We start from the raw sequence: 17,160 nt of genomic DNA, 5'->3' as shown, positions 1-17,160 counted from the left end.
ATAATTAATTGAATTACAATAATAACTCAAAAGTATTGAATTCAAAAGGCAATACTTTTGATTTGGTTTTGTTTTTGTTCTTGCTTATGGTGTTAGGGATGGAACCAGGGCCTCCACTAGTCAAATGCTGTACCACTAGGTAACTCCCTAGCCCTTTTTTATTTTATTTTAAGAGAGCATCTCATTAAGTTGAGCATCTCACAAACTTGCCATCTTCCTGCCTCAGCCTCTTGAGAAGCTGGGATTTTAGGTGTATGTCACCACACACAACTTATTCTTAAGATAGACCAAATAAGCAATAAAACGACACTCTACAAGTGAAATACAAACTCAGCAGTACATGTATGTTACTCAGATAAAATCCCATTAAAATATACATATCACAATCAGGTGTGGTGGTGAACACCTGTAATCCCAGTGCTCGGGAGGCTGAGGCAGGAGGATCATGAGCTCAAAGCTAGCCTCAGCAAAACTGAGGCACTAAGCAACTCAGCAAGACATACACACACACACACACACACACACACACACACACACACATAAAATAAACAATATTACCTTGCTAAAAGAAAATAATATGCTTTTGATATCTACTCAGAAAATCTTTCATATATTCTTCTATATTCTTCTGTACTGCCTTTGTAGTAGGTACATATTTCTTATTAAAATTACTAATGTGTTGTATGCATGCAGTATCCAAATATTTGTTTTAATATTTATTAATTTAGTTGAGTTGTGACCTTTGCCTATTTTGGATATTATTTGCTGAAAAATAACACTGAAAAAAAAGGAGGAGCATTTTTAAATTTTGAAGGCCTATTTAAAAATAAAAATGTGTCATATTACTAGCTTTACTAAATACGTATTTTCCTAATTAAAATTTTCAAAATAATCCATGTAGTAAATTTTCTACAAATTATTTTTATCATTTTACCCTTAAATGTTACTGAAATGAGTTCTTGGATAATAACATAATTTCACAGATATAAGAAAATAGATGCTAAGTATTCTCTAACTAATTAGATGCCCAAAATTACCAAACACCCTCAATAATTATTAAGAATGAGATCAATGTAGCTATGGAACTCCATTAAGACATATAATTGTATGATGATCTAGGCAACAATGTCCCTAAAGGTCACAGCAGAGGGAAAAAGAAGTTTAGTACCACAAAAGCAAAACGGATTAACTAAATTGCATGTGTTCTCTGATGATAGTTCTGGTAACAAACACTGATTCTACCACACAGAGAAAAGTGTGTTCATGAATATAAAATAATACCAAAGAAGTGGCATGTAATTTTAAGGTTCATAAACTCTTTTTATCTTTTCTATATTCATATACTATTTCTTCATCCTCAGAAATTCTTAACTCTTACTAATTTTTTTGAATTTTGCAGTACATTAATTTAGCTTAGAGTGAGCAGTCAATCTATAAAAAGGAACTGGAAGAAAGCAAAGCAAATGTAGGGAAAGAAAAATTGAAGCAATAATGATTAATGCCAAATCTAACCTTTCTGCTCTGCAGCATCTAATGTCAAATTTAGACCAAGTAACTTTTAATAGTCTCTGCTATGATTTTCTTTAATCATAAGCTATGAGAAGTCAATTTCTTGAAATAAATCATTAATATGTTAGTTTAAAAAAAGTACTCATAATTGAGATTTATGCTGCCTTGTTAAGCCAGATATTACTGGCTAAATTAGTTTTGTAACTGGTAAAGTTGAAGATAAAAATATGACAAGGAATACAATTTTAAAATAACTAGGAACAAGTTTCCAGTATAAGCCTCCAGTTTAACTGAGTTAATCACTGAGATTCTGAATATCGGAATTCTGGCTTCAGATATTTTTGGTTATTTTTCAGTATTTCATACAGATAGAAAAGCTAAACCATCATAATTATAATTAAGAGGGAAAAACTACCAACATAAAATGAGCCCCTCCCCCACCAAAATCTATTACAAGAAATGTACCTAACTCCTCACCTCTCTTTTCTTCAAAAAAGCTTTGGTTTGCACCCAAATCTCTCAATTTCATTTTTAAACTGATTACATGGAAGGAATCTCTTTGAAAAGTTTGTCAAATTTGACTTTAAAATATCAGTTACTTTATTTCATAATTTTCAATTGTAATGTGAATTAACAGAATAGCATAGTATATGATGAAGATGAATATAGAAGACAAGAATAACACAGAAAGAAATTATAGCCAATGCCTGAGGGATATGAGATCTCCTTAATTATTTGATTGCTATTGGTCTGTGCTTTATAGTGATAGACTTGATATACATGTATCTATTCATACACATATGTGATCATGAGGAGTGTGTGTTTGTATTTGAAACATCTCCTTTATCAGATTTGTTTAGCAGAGTGGAAAAGAATGAAATCAATCACTCTATTCCAAAAGCAAACAAATGAGAGGAGTATACACTTTGACTGAGGTTTGGGTATTGGATTTTTAGAAATGTTATGTAACCCATTTCTTGTTCTCCATTTCAATATCTATAAAATGGAGCTACTAATAGTATTCGCCTCTAAATGTGTTGCTATATATTGGTAACACCTGTAAAATAACAATTCTATATCTAATACATGACACTATGACACTCTAAAAATTACTGTTATCATTATTATTCTCAATAAAAGCTTACAAAATAGGAATTGTCTTTCTGTTTATTAAAATGACATCTTAACTTCTTTTCAATTCTTTTGTAGTGCTAGGGATTAAAGCTAGGGCCTTGCACATGCTGGGCAAATTCTCAACCACTGAGCCACATCCTCACCTTTATCAAACTTTGTTATATTATCCCTACTCCTTATAATGAACTGAACACTGAACTATAAATGGAATTTTAAATGAATATGTTTCTATAACTTATAAAGCTGTTAAAAGTCTTTTTCTGTAGGTAAGTAAGGTACTAGGGATTGAACCCAGGGGTGCTGAGTCATATCCCAGCCCTTTTTATTTTTTATTTTGAGAAAGGGTCCTACCAAGTTGTTCAGGGTCTCACTCAATTGCTGAGGATGGTCTCGAAGCTGCAATCCTCCTGCCTGGGAGTATAGGCATGCAGCATGACATCAGACTTGTTAAAAATATTTTTAATGAAGATAGACTCACAACTATTTTAACTATCAACTAGTGTTGGTGCAGAATTTGGAACAGAAAAGAATGAAATTTTTGAGTTTGAATAGGAAAACAGGAGGGGAAGATGATCTTGGCAGTGATGTCCCTGGAGGACACAGCAGAGAAAGGGAGAAGTTTAGCACCCCATAAGCAAAATGGATTCTCTAAATTGAATGTGTTCTCTGATGTCAGTCCTGGTAAACCATGAACAAGGCTATGGCAGAAGCAAGTACTTGGAGCACAACCCCCACCTCCCACTCTGTCTTCCACCATGACTTCAAAATGAGCCCATCTACTTGTTAGCGCCCTGACTTGGAAAATAACATCTTTATTATGAGAATTTCAAAATTAATTCATTTGACAGGAAAGATAAGTACATAACACTGTAAAATATAGTGCTTCAAATAAGAAATGACACTCTTATTCTTATTGTATTCTCTTGGAAATTAACTGTGAACTTAATACTTTGAAGATAATGTGATAATCAACTGGAAAAGATAACAAGATAGACTATGCTATAAAATGCATTTCAATAAAAAGAGATAATGCCACCACATTCATTTCCCAGAATAGGTAGGGAAAGATACATATTTCTTACTGTTTCTTCCTATTTTACTATAAGTTAAACAAATTAACTCATATGTGAAAAAGGAAATTTTTCTCACTATATTTTAATTACTTGCTTTTCTTTTGTTCTTTATTAAGATATACTATGGAAGAGGAGACCCTCTGGTGGAGATGCATAGGTCCCTACCCTTGATTCTTATGTTCTTGCTGGAGAGGATTCCATGCAAAGACATAGACTTACTAATTTAGTAAAGAATAACAAAGTTCATTAGATGGGACAGGAAAAGGGAAAAAAGGGACACTCTCAAGGAAGAAAGTGGGTTCTGTCAGAGAGAAGGTTGGCCTGCTTTTCCTGCCCTCCAGCTTTACTGGGGGTCCCAGAGAACTTTTCAGAGTCCCCTGCAGGTCCACCTCTTGACTTTTAACTGACAGTAGGATTACTCCAATTTCAAAGTTCCCATGCTCATGGTTAAGGTCCAGGGAAACTCTAGGTCACTTTGGCCCATGCTTATGGGTTCTAATAGGAACTGGTTCTCACAGATTTTATGGTTAAGGGAATTATTTTTATCAACCTGAGTTCTGGATTCTGGTCTGGGTAAGGTCACAAAAATCGCCCCCTTCAGGGTAATCTGTATTCTTATAAGGCCTGTGGTTCTGCAGATTACAACTTGTTTGCTGAGGAATGTAACTTATTCTATTGACTTAAGCCAGGCAGGACTGCACGTGAATTGCTTTTTTAAAGGAAGCATGTGGGGGATCAGCACAGTGGGCCTAGTTTATAGAATTATTCCCTTAAACCAATGTCCACACAACTAAAGTCTGTCTGTCCCCTATTATTACTACTATCAGAGGTAATCTTATCTACTATGTATTTATTCTATAGGTTGGGTATATTATTATGCATGTTATTTTTCTATCTTATTAACATTTTCTGAGCTTAAATTAATGTAATATATAGAATTAAATAATTAGAAGATAGTCCAATTGGGTAATTGAATGAACCCTTTTTTTTAAAATTGTTCACAGTTGCCTTTTTTCTGCAAAGAATTTTTTCTGAGAATACCACTTCCTAGAGAATATCTCTTTAAAAAGTTAAAAACAAAAACATGAGATTCTGTTTTTGAAGAAACGATAGCTCAGCATGAAAGAGCTTGGTACACAAGGGAAGACTGTTAGAGTTATTTGAGAAGTGGGTAGGAAGCAAATTCAAGACTTGGAAATATTTGATTTTTGTTCTCAAGAGAACAGATATCATGAGGAATGTGATTAACAGGAAATTCATGATTAGGATGTCCTTTGATATACACAAAAAGGTGAGAGAGCACTTTTGAAAAACAAAGTTATGTTGCAAATTCTGGGGTGAACTTGGCTGTATAAAAAATTTTAAAAAGAAAAGATTAAAAACCTCACACCATTAAATAGTGGCAAAGAAATTGGAGCCACCAAGACCTAAGATCAATATTCAGTGCAAAAATATTAAAGACAAAATGGAAAAATCAAGGTATGGGTTTCTTTTCCTTTTTAAAATTTGAAAAGTCATAAAATATTCTAGAAACAGTAACTAGACAGATAAGGAAGGAATAATCTGTTTTCCTACCATTTCAGAGAACATTTATAATCACAGCTTTTATATGTATGTTTTACCTAGTTATAGTAGGACTTGCATATTTTTGTACCACATTTTGTACAAGAAACATTATAGCTTATGTATTTTATCTTATTTTAATCCTCATATTTACTTGCAATAGTTGTATATTATCCTCAAATGTATGTGTATAAGTATATTGTTGGCCATTTGTGTTACTTCTGATATTTTATTATACATAATATATCCATCAACATCTTCAAACATATGACCTTTTCTACATTTTGTACTATTTCTTTAGGATAGATTCCCAGAAGCAATACTAATAGATCAGAGAGGATGAATATTTTTATAGGTTTTCTTTCTCTATATGCTGCCAAATTGCTTTCCAAAAGGACTGTGCCAATTTTAATTGCAATGAACAGTGTCTGAAAGCACCAGATTCTCATACCCTTGCCAACATGGGACATGATTATTTTTAATATCATCATTTTTAGTAGGTGAATAACTAGTGCTCATATCTTTCATATTATTCATCTGGTCTAGTAAGTCATAGGAACAGAAAGGAGAATATCCAAAATTTAAAAAACAATTTAACAAATGCTCTCTACTTAAGTGGCTATCTTTGTGGTCAAAATGGTTAAATAAATGCTGGGAGATCATCAGATGATTTTATTTCACAATAAATTACATACACAGAAGGAATGTTGATAGATAAGTGCTATGTTGGGCAGAGGTTTCTAGGGAAAGGCCATGAAACCAGGTTTTTGGTCCTATTCACACAAATAATCATGCATCAAAAGTTAACGAAGGCAAGATAATCAAATGTGAAAATGAACAACTATACATTTCCATGTAAACAAGCACATATACATCTTAAATGAGTGATTCCTTTTCTAGGTCCAACATATTTTCATACAAGATTAGTCATCACAGCATTTGAATTTGTTCTTCTAAGAGAGAAGACTATATTTAGCAAATATTGGAAAAAATACAACTGTTCATTAGAAAAGGACCACCTAATAAATAAATTTTGGTATTTTAACAAATGGTATATAATGGAATTGTAAAAGTAAATTAGTAAGCTCATTATGTATAAACTTGGACATTTCTCCTAGGTTGTTGAGTTTTAACAGCAAGAAGCAAAGCATGTCTATATGTTGCTATCTGTATAAAAATTTGGGATGAGGGTGAAAACAGTATTCCGTAAGATAAAAGACCCTCTCTGGAAAGATATTATAATGCTTGATTTCATGTGTCAACTTTTGACTGAGCTAAAGGATGCCCAGATAGCTGATAAAATATTATTACTCAGTGTGCCTTTAAGATGTGTCTGTAAAAGATTAGAATTTGAATTCTACACTGAGTAAAGATAACCTTTCCCAATGTCATTAACCTTATCCAACTTTTGGAGGACAAGAACAAAAAACAAAGATGTAGAAAGGGTGAATTTGTTCTCCACTTAAATCAGACTCAGAACTGGACTTATGCCACTGAGTCTGAGACCTTCAATTCAAGTCTGGATTATATCATTGGTTTTCCCGGTTCTCCAGCTTGCAGATGGAAGAGCATCAGCCTCCATATTCATGTGAACCAGTTCTCAAAATAAATATCTATACGTATACTCATGTTTTATACATAGCTCTTACTTATATAGATTTTGGTACTAAGAGTGGATCTAGAGGAACAAAATTTTAAGAATGAGTTATTTAGATTGGTTCTTCGATTTCTGGAATTGATTCTATAATCTGATTAGATTTAAAATGTTAATGACTCTATTTCAAGAAGGAAAGAGAGTACTGATGTTCATGGCATAAAATCCAATAGAGATAATAACAAATATTTGTATTGGATAATTCTAATTAACCACTTATAGGAAATAAGGAGCTAAATGACTCTGTATATGATACTTCCAAACAATTCTTAAAAAACTAAGAAATACAATGGTGTTGGTTGGTTGCTCTTAATGTTTCAGGGAAAATTAGTGAAAGAAAAAGATGAGCTCCTAGATTTGAATTCCCAGATCAAACACCATGTAAAAGACCTAAAAACTTTTAGGTATGCCCTAAAGTAGAGCCTTATTTTCTGTGGTTGCAGAACTGAAATTGCTGAAAAATAAAACACACAACCTCATCCTGGGATTGGCTGAGTTACAACACAATTTAAATTTCCAAACTTGCCTGATGTCTACTGATAAAATGAGGGTATTAATTGGGAAAAGAATGGGAAGTTGTAATTTGGGATGAGGAAGTATAGGAAGACCCTGATGAAACTGGAAATACTGAGTTCCTAAAGTCTGAGTGTTCTTCTTTCCCAGTGGAAGCAGCCTCTCCATTCCCAGTGGTATTTTCTTTTTCATCTCCATCCAAGGGGTTAACTCTGCATTGCCTGAGAAAGTAGTGGCCTCTGCACATATATACAGGAGGATATATACATATATAGAAAGATGTCTGTATATATGTATATCTGCATATGTCTCAAAGAGAAGAGATTCATTATAGGCTTGGCTCATGCAATTATTAGGGGATGAAAAGCCCCATGATCTGCAACTTGCAATCTAGAAAATGACAAAAAATAAAAATTTAAAAAGCCAACTGTACAACTCACTGAAAGTCTAAAAGCTCCAAGAATTATAGGAGAGAGGACAATGTTTTAAGTCCTGAGTTCCAAAGCCTCAAATCTAGCAGAGCCTATGTCCAAGAGCAAGAGAAAATGGATTGTCTCAGCTCAAGCAAAGAGTAAATTTCCCTTCCCCTACATTTTTGTTCTGTTCAAGCTCTCAATGTATCAAGTGAGGCCCACTCACATTGGTGAGGGTGGTCTTCTTTACATAGTCTATCAATTCAAGTGTTAATCTCTTCTGGAGACACCCTCACAGCAATATTTTAGGCATCCCTTAGCCCAGTCAGATTGAAACATAAAATTAATCACCACAAATACCAAGAAACTATAAGAATGGTTGCCTATTTGAGGGGATGATACTGGTATATGGTACAGAGATAAAGGAAAAATAATTTTTGCTGTGTATTTTAGGTACCATGTATATATTACTTTTAAAAAATAAAATGTATTAATTTAACAAAGGAAAACATTAACAATACAATTTGCTCTAGGGTCTGTATACATTAAAATGAACTAGGTATCAGATTGCACATTCACACCTACAGGAAGACAATGGCTATAACAATGAACCAATGATCAAACAATATTCCTTTTTGTGTTCTAGTCATTTACAATAATTTCATTATTTATTCAACAATAGTTCATGAGATCATCAAAATCAAAATTATCCTGTGCAGAGTTCAGTCAATCTACATAAGTAAATTGTTGCTCAAAAATACATTACAAGAGGATTATGAAATACAGCTAAAGATACAGTAAAAAATGTTGAGTATTAATTACATGGTAACACAGACAACTGGCCCATATAAATCTGACTTGAATGTATTTGCTTAATTTAAGAACAAATTTTAATTTAGATACTATTATTAACTGTATACCCTTGATAATAGTAAATATTACATATGTTGACTTTTCTATGGGCATTTAGGTTGTAACTGAACTCAAATGAGCAGCATAAAATATACAAGAACAACACATTTATGCTCTTCAGATAATTCCACTCATCCCTATATCCAGAACCCTTTGGTGTTCTTTAGAAGTTATAATTTATGATCTATAAGTATGAACTGAAAGTAAAAAACATTCAAAATTTTAACTTATATTCAAAATCTTAATCTATATTTTTGAACTATAATAAAAATATGGTTTTCAGCTTTATAATAATCTAATTTAATGGAATTTTTATCTATATTTATTAAATAACAAAGCTAATAGTTTATGTTCTTAAGATATAATACCTGTTGGGCTCAGTGGCTAGGAATGATGAGACAGAAGGATAGTGAGTTCAAAGCCAGCCTTAGTAACTTAGGGAGCCCCTAAGCAACTCAATGAGACCCTGTCTCTGAAGAAAATATTAAAAAGGGCTGGTGATGTGGCTTAGTGACTAAGCCCCTCTGGGTTCAATCCCTGATACCAAAAAAAAGACATAATATCTCACACTGACTTAATAAAGCTTCAGATAGTGAAATTATCAGGGTAACTGATAAAACATGTATAATTATTTTTATTATTTTGCAAGACTTGCTATTTCAAAAAAAGACTTCTTTTTTGAGTTCCAAAATGCAAATACATTTTAAGTTAATTTGAGATAGACTTGAAAAGCAAAAACCAAAATTACTCCAGAAAAAGTATCCAACTAGGAAACCAGTCAAATTTCACTTGATATATAGTGATTTCATGTGGAATAAAAGAATTACTATTAGTTCTTTTTTTTTCTTAAATTAAATTTATTAGCCCAATGTTTTACTTCCAACATGGCTGTCTGGAAGCCCCAACCCACTATTATTTCTGCAATTATTCTTCTGTTTGTTTTAGTGTAGATTTTTATATGGCTATTAAAGTAATGTCATTCCTAGCAAAAGCATTTATATACTTAGCTCAGTGGTAGATCACCTCAAACACATGAGGCCCTGGGCTCAGTCCCAGTTCTGAAAAATAAAATGACATTTATGTACATATTCAGTACTTTTATTTTGTAAAGTTCTCCACATATTGACATTTATTGTAAATGTCCCTGACGAAAGTTTAGAGTTTTAATATGTTGGCTTACTATGACACAAAATTAGAAGAGTATGTCAGGCATCATTGAAATAATTTTAACATTTAAAATAAAAAGTTTATGTGTGTGTGTATGTGTGTGAAAAAAAAATATATATATATATGGAGAAAGAGAAGGAACCAACAAAGAAGGACTATTTTTAGCTGACTTCAAGCAATTTTAGGATTGTCCTATTTTGTATTTTAGTCAGCAACTTTTGAAACTAAGGATTGTCTTTCATTTTTTTTTTTTGATAAAGGAAATTAGGCCAAAATAATGACTAAATTTTATCTATGCCATCTATTGTTTGTTAATTGTTGCTTATTTTAAATATAGCACCTTGCCTATCTGTAGTTAAGTAGCTGTGTTCACTCAGAAAAATGACATATTACTTATATTCAATTCATCTAACTCCTCAAAAATTGGAAATGAAGCAATCAGTGATGCTACCAGCATTTTATAGACATGAACCTAAAGTAATGATGTGCTGTGATGCTTAATCTCCAGTCTATTGGCATAGATACATACAGAATTGAGGAAGCTTACTATTAGTTCATACTCCCTATTCATGAAGCCATGGTAATTTATATACATTTAACATGATGTTTTCAAATCTAGTAGCATCTAGATTTATAACTAACTATATACAAAGAAAAAAAAAAAACCTGCCTCTGGAAACTCTCCTTGACTGAGTGCTAGGACCCTGGAAAAATTTTCTAGAAGTCTTGTTCAGTGAGTAACTCTATATAGCCCTGATATCATCTACATGTGTTATAAAAGCACTTCATAGCTAAAGAATAAACAAAATGCTAATTACTCAAAACCAAGTGCAGTAAATTTTTAAGCCATCTCTTCAGGTAAATTTTTACATTTCATGACAATGATTTGCCTCTTCATTTCTATGCAGGAGGTGTATTCTGATGGAATGTAGCAATAGTTTTCCATTGAGTACCAAAAGAAAAGTTCTAGTTCTTTTAAATCTTTTCGTGATCTATATAGGTTTTTCCTCTCTGCTCTGATGATTCTTGCTCAGTGTGTATGTGTGTGTGAAGTTTGTGCTGTTTTATAAAATGAACCTAGAACAATAACTTTTAAGCCTTTCTTAATCATATTTCCTTATTCTAGAGCACTCAAGAACTATAAAAACTTGCAAATTGAGAATTTCTGGAGTCCCTGTAGCTCATCTATTATTCTCTTTGGATTAATTCTGTATACCTTAGGAAATAGGAAATTCTGGTTTAAAGATTTTAATCTATAGACTACATTCTATAGAATATATAGATACATCTCTCTGAATTATATGTGTCTATACACTATAGACATAAGAAATGTTTTACTTGCAAAGTTACCCCAGCCATATAAATCTTAAGACAGTATCTCTAAATGCATCCTCATTTATCTTTCTTTTGTTGTTTTTCTTCCAACCTAATACTAATACAGTGGAACACTATGTCAAATATTAAAAGAGTACATGCACAAATGGGTAGATGAAATCCTTTCTCCTTACACAACTATTTTACAAAATATAGATCTGTGTAATGAGTAAGTGGTAGCAGGTAAATGTATGTACTTAGCAGTTACAAACAGTGTTTTTAGACCTTGCTCCATGTTCAACTGACTTTAGGCAACTGATTTAACTTCCTGGAGTACTGTTTTTCCTTACACATAGAGGAAGTTGGGCCAATGACCTGATTCTTCCCAGTTCAGAACATCTGATTCCTGCTTAGCTCTTATCAATTTCATAATAAACCAGGGTTGTCCTTGTATGTTTTTGCTTAATTTAGTTGCTTTTCAAAACATTTTTTTTCCTAAAATTTTGCATTGGAGACACAAAAAGAAAAAAAATCAAGATTTAAAAAAAAGGCAAGAATTTAAGTGAGTGATTTATATATTCTTAACTCTAAAGAAATAAATTATTTAGATGACAGTGTCAGAAGGACTTCTTCATTTCTTAAGCCCCTACCGGATCACCACAATCTCAAGTCCTTTCTCGGATGATGGAAATTCATTCAGAAATGAGTCAGCATTGTGTGCCCTGTACATTAGCACATATACTTAGCAGTTATAAACACTGTTTTTAGACCTTGCTCCATGTTCAACTGTGCTAATCCTAGCACATTAGAATGTTCAAAATGGTTGATATTAATTTATTACATAGTAGAGCTTTTTGTTGGTATAATTTCAACTTTCCTGTAATATGAAAGTATCATTCACAAATTAGTTGTTGAAAATCAATACTAGGTTCCCATTCTTCATATGAGGCTGAGTAATATTTTTTTCTTCTTTTCCTTCTTCTTTTTCTCCTTATCTTTCTTCTTCTTGTGTTTATTTTTTGTTTTGTTTTGCTGTTGTTGTTGTTTAGTGGGAATTGAACCACCAAACTAAGTGCCTAGTCCTTTTTTGTTTCTTTGAGACAGATTCTCTCTAACTTGCTGAGGATCTTGCTAAATTGCTGAGGCTATCCTTGAACTTGTGATCCTCCTGTCTCAGCCTCTGGAGTTGCTGGGATTACAGGCATGCATGACTGCACCCCAGTAAAACTTCTTTTGATATGCAAGCTAAAGACCCTAAAGAAAATAAAGAAATAGAAGCAAAATAAAATTGAAACCATAATTGCAAAATTTTTATACATGGAAGAATAGAACCTAAGTAAAATTTTGCTAAGTTTTATTCATATTTGGACTGTCTGAATAACCATATTGATCTGTTTGCTTTTGATTTTGTTTTGTTTTGTTTTTGTGGTAGTTGGCATCTAACTCAAAACCTCCTACCCCTGAAAAACATCTCTGTTCCCTCTAATTAATATTTAACTAAAGACTAACTTAGTTGGAAAATTTGTGAATGTTATAGTATTTCTTATTAGAATATCAGATGGTAAATAACTTTCTGATGTATAAACTTTACAAAACTCTGACCTCAAGCACTAGGGGTTTTGATCAGCTTTTATAGAGGAACATTCATGAATGTGATACTTTCAATGTGGAAGAAGAAATATTTCTCAACTGAGTTATGCTTTTGAATTCATCCTTATTAATACTGACTCATCCATCCTTTGGATGAGGTTACATAATTGTGACCTTGGATAGTCATTAATAAATGCCTTTTAATATGTTGTTAACTTGAGAGAGATATGTTAAAGGATAAACACTTTCACCCTAGTTTCTCCAAAAAAAAACATTTTGATTTGATTTTGAAGATATTTTAAAGGGCAGTTACATTTTCATTTCATTGCTTAATCATTTTGGAATCCCTCCTTTTGCCTCATATCTCATGCAGTGTTTTCATGGTTCTCCTTAGAACTTTAGGAGCAACATGCTTTGGATTACCTTTGTGATTACTTTCAGTGCTTACATTAATTTGAGCATATTTGTGTAGCTGTATATGGATGGGTACACATTAGCTGGACAGAAAATGAGATGGAAAGAGATTGAGCCATGGGATAGAGGGTTTAGAAATAAATAGATTGATAGGAGATAAATATTCTATATTAGTTATAATTCCATTTTATTATTTATTTTACCAAAAGTAGAACATAAATCTCATAAGGGCAGGGTTCTTTGTCAGATTTATTCTGTGATATATAATAAGCAACTAGACCAGTGGCCTACACAGAATAGAAACACAGTACAAATTATTATATTTTAATTGAATAAGCCAGTATCATAATTAAGTAATAAATGATTACTAAGAACAATGAAATATTCCCCTATTATGGACACTTAACATTCAGAGTGGGATTGGAAATTGATTTCAAATGCACAAGTAGTTACTTTCTGGCTACATTCTGTGTGTGTGTGTGAGAGAGAGAGAGACAGGTAGGCAGGCAGAGAAAAGCAGATATTCAGAATGAATTTCTCATTTAATACTGGGTAAGGACTGTAATTCCCTTAAAATTGTTCTTTTTAGAATAAGAATGACTTCACCAAGAATAAAAACAAATTGCTGTAAAATAAAAACAAAACTCATCATCATATCTATTCATGTACAAACTCTAATTTGACAAGTAAATTCTATTTCAAAAGACAATGTTATCTATTGCATTGCTTTTCATATGAAGTATGATCTTTTTAGAAAAGTTGACCAGTAAGTACTGAAATTAAAATTTGGTATAGGTCAAAAAGCAAATTTAGTGACCTAGAGCCTTGACAAGTTGACATTTACTTGAGTTACTAAAATCCATCCAGGATATATGGCACTCTAAATTCATGGGCTGCCCTACAGCAAAACAAGTCAAAATTGAAAAGCATTAGTAGAACCAGCAGAACTTGAATTGCTTGTATAAACTAAGTGACTAGCACTATGCATTACCACCTATAAACCTATATCCCACCCTGACCCTCTCACATCCTGCATTATTTCTGCTTACACGTAGATATACCTCCTGTTTTTATCCCAATACTTATGCCAATTGACACATTTATCTACACTTCATTATATACATGAAAAATATACTTAATTATCTGCAAAAATTTTTTCTAAGAATTAAAGTTGCCTTAAAAAAAGATCACCTTAAAATGAGTACAAAGACTCATTCCCTTTTAGGACTTGTGGTTTATCCCAATACATAATGTAGTAGATTTATAAGGTGTTACCTGATATCAAAATGAAAAGCACTTCTTTAGCCAATTTGTTAAAATTTTCTTTAGAAGCTCCATTTTTAGTGTTGGCTGTTATTGGTAACTTAGTTTTGACTTAAGCCTTTTAAAAAAATTATTTATTAATAATGTATAGCACATCTTAATCTTATTTCCCCCATTAAAAACCCATAAGGGGATAGTTTTTGCCAGCCCATCGGACTGCATAAATGAAACACAAAACCAAAATCAACAGCTTAATGTGCTTAATAACCTTAACAATGTCCTAAACAACGTTTCAATAACTAAAATGTTGCTACAATAACAATATCATGTGAAAGAAGATCAATGTTATATGGAAACCTAACAACCTCTATACTTTAATTATATCAGAAAACCAGACTTTTTAGCCAGATATGATAAATGCTAAGAATGCAATGCGTTTAACTAAAATCATACTAAATATTACATTTACAGCTCATCAATTATCAATTAAGTGATTAAAAAACACTCAATAGTTTTCAGACACCAAACAAACATTACTGCTAGTTTACTATAAGTTATTTATCTGCTTTAGAATAACTTGGTTACTAAATTGGGAAAAACAGAATCTTTCCAATTAAACCAACAAACAAAACCATCGAAAAAGCCTGACATTTTGGACAGCTCCCTTCTGATTTTCTACAGTATTTCTATTAGGTGTCTTACTTTCATTTTCTCTTGTTTTCCCAAATCAAAAATGAGCCTAACCAAAGTGGTTCCTGTGGTTTAGGTTTAGGTGTTTTTGTTGTGTCGTGATTTGTTTTGTTTCCTGGACAAATGATTGCTCCAGTGAAAGAAATTAAGAGGCGATATAGGTAAAGTACTGTTCCCAGTTCAAGATCTGGCCAATTTTCGTTTTACCAGAACTGACAGGCAGTGAGCTGCCCTCTCCACCTCCATTCCTTCCTGCAACCCCATTGCCTTTGTGAAGGATGGAAGATTCTTCCCATCTGAGCCAGGAAGGGGACGGCTTCTTAGTATCAAGATATCGCAAGAAGTTTTCCTAGCAGAGATCCTACGGAGACAATAGGACCACATAGAAAATCATCCCAAGACCAAGTTTGTATGTCCTGAACCGGGATCCAGAAATCACTGCACTTAGCCACGGAGATCTGGACTTAGTCTGACAGCAAGATTCGTTAGCAGCAGCGCATAAACGTTGCCTTCTGCGGAAGGGGTTGCAGCGTAAGTGAAATTCCCACTGGCTTTATAAGATAAAATAATGTGATACGAAATAAAAACAAAATATCTCTGGAGGAAGGTGGGTACATAAACCGGGTTACCTATAGTGGTTAACGTGCTCTAAGTCTGGTTGCGGGTTTGAACTTTCTTGGAGGGTGGAGCTGCCCACCTGACATTTGACTGCTGCCGGAGTACTCCGGGCTGGTCTCAATCCGGGAGGGCACGGGGGTTAAGGCGGGCTGAGGGTGGGGGAGGGGGGCAGTGGTTCCACCTGGACACCTGGTCATCGCGTACCAAAGCCCCACTCCGCCTCTGAATTGTCCGGTCGCGGACACTTACGCCCTACGGCGCCACCGGGCGGGAGGAGCCTTTGCTAGTCCCTCAGTGCTGGATTCTTTCCACTCTTAAATCTGCGCTCCTGAAAGTGCAGTGAGCATCCAAGGAGAGGCTTCAGACACCTAAAACTCTCCACTCCCCAGGTCTAGACTGCTACCCCCCCCCCAATTTTTCTTTCCTCCTTTTCTTCAGCGAGACGAACCAACCGTTACTTTCCCTTTCTCCTCCCAAGTCCCCGGCGCAAAGTGGGACTTTGGGGAGCCTCGGTGAAAGCGCCTCTTCTGTGGCGCGCTAGATCCACAGCTCATTTTCATTAAGGCAATAAAGTTCAATTTGCCCGGATCTTTACGATCCACGGAAGACTGTTCGGTGGGCTTTGTGAATTCTTTCTCCCACTGAGCCAAGAGCATCCTATTCACTCCATCCCAACCTGGATCCTTGAAGGACATCGGTCCATGCAGAGGGGACCCACCTCTCTCCCTGCAAAGTGCCCCAAACCGCGTGTGTGCGCGCGCATACACATATACACATACATACACTCACACACAATGCCAGCCACGCGCTGTCAAAGTCTGTCAACGCGGAAGGGAGAACACACAAGCTGAAGCCACACGGGCACCGGCATCAGCCTCGCCTAACGTCGGGACTCGCTGTCCGGGTCCCAAACACCTTTCTCTGATGCCCCGGTCACTGCGAGTCTCGTAACCCTCAAAGATCACAGAAGCGGTCCTGGGGGCCGCACCTTACCCGCCCGGCGCGTGGTCTCTGGCCGCTGGACTGGCCCACGGGCCACAGGGACGCTGCAGCCAGGGTCCCGAAGATGCTGCTGCTCCGCTGCTTTTGCCCGGATCCCCGGCGCCAGCATCACTTCTCCGCCGCCTCCGCCTCCTCGTGCTCAGCTCTCTCGGCCGCCCCTCCCCGGCGGCCTCCTGCAAGACCGGCGGCTACGGCGGCGCGGCGGGGTGGGCAGCAGCGGAGGCGGCGGCGGAGGAGCCCGCGCGAGCTCGCTCAGCTGCACCAGTCGTGCAGCCGCGGCGGCAGCCGGAGCACCCGAGCCCGGCTGCGCTTCCCCGGCGATGGCTCTGGC

At 35.0% G+C, this 17,160-nt stretch overlaps 1 protein-coding gene across 3 annotated transcripts in view; it reads right to left on the bottom strand.

The window, feature by feature from the left end:
* The window catches only part of B3galt1 (beta-1,3-galactosyltransferase 1), a 550,035-nt gene extending 533,076 nt beyond the window's left edge, over positions 1–16,959 (bottom strand). For all 3 annotated transcript variants that reach the window (XM_040294415.2, XM_005315695.5, XM_040294416.2), the window contains exon 1: positions 16,821–16,959. The gene's annotated coding sequence lies outside the window, so the exon portion shown is untranslated. The remainder of the gene's footprint in view (positions 1–16,820) is intronic.
* Positions 16,960–17,160: the final 201 nt, after the last annotated feature.

The sequence above is a fragment of the Ictidomys tridecemlineatus genome, chromosome 7, assembly GCF_052094955.1.
Source record: "Ictidomys tridecemlineatus isolate mIctTri1 chromosome 7, mIctTri1.hap1, whole genome shotgun sequence".
Classification (NCBI taxonomy): domain Eukaryota; kingdom Metazoa; phylum Chordata; class Mammalia; order Rodentia; family Sciuridae; genus Ictidomys; species Ictidomys tridecemlineatus.
This window is presented reverse-complemented; position numbering and strand designations above follow the sequence as displayed.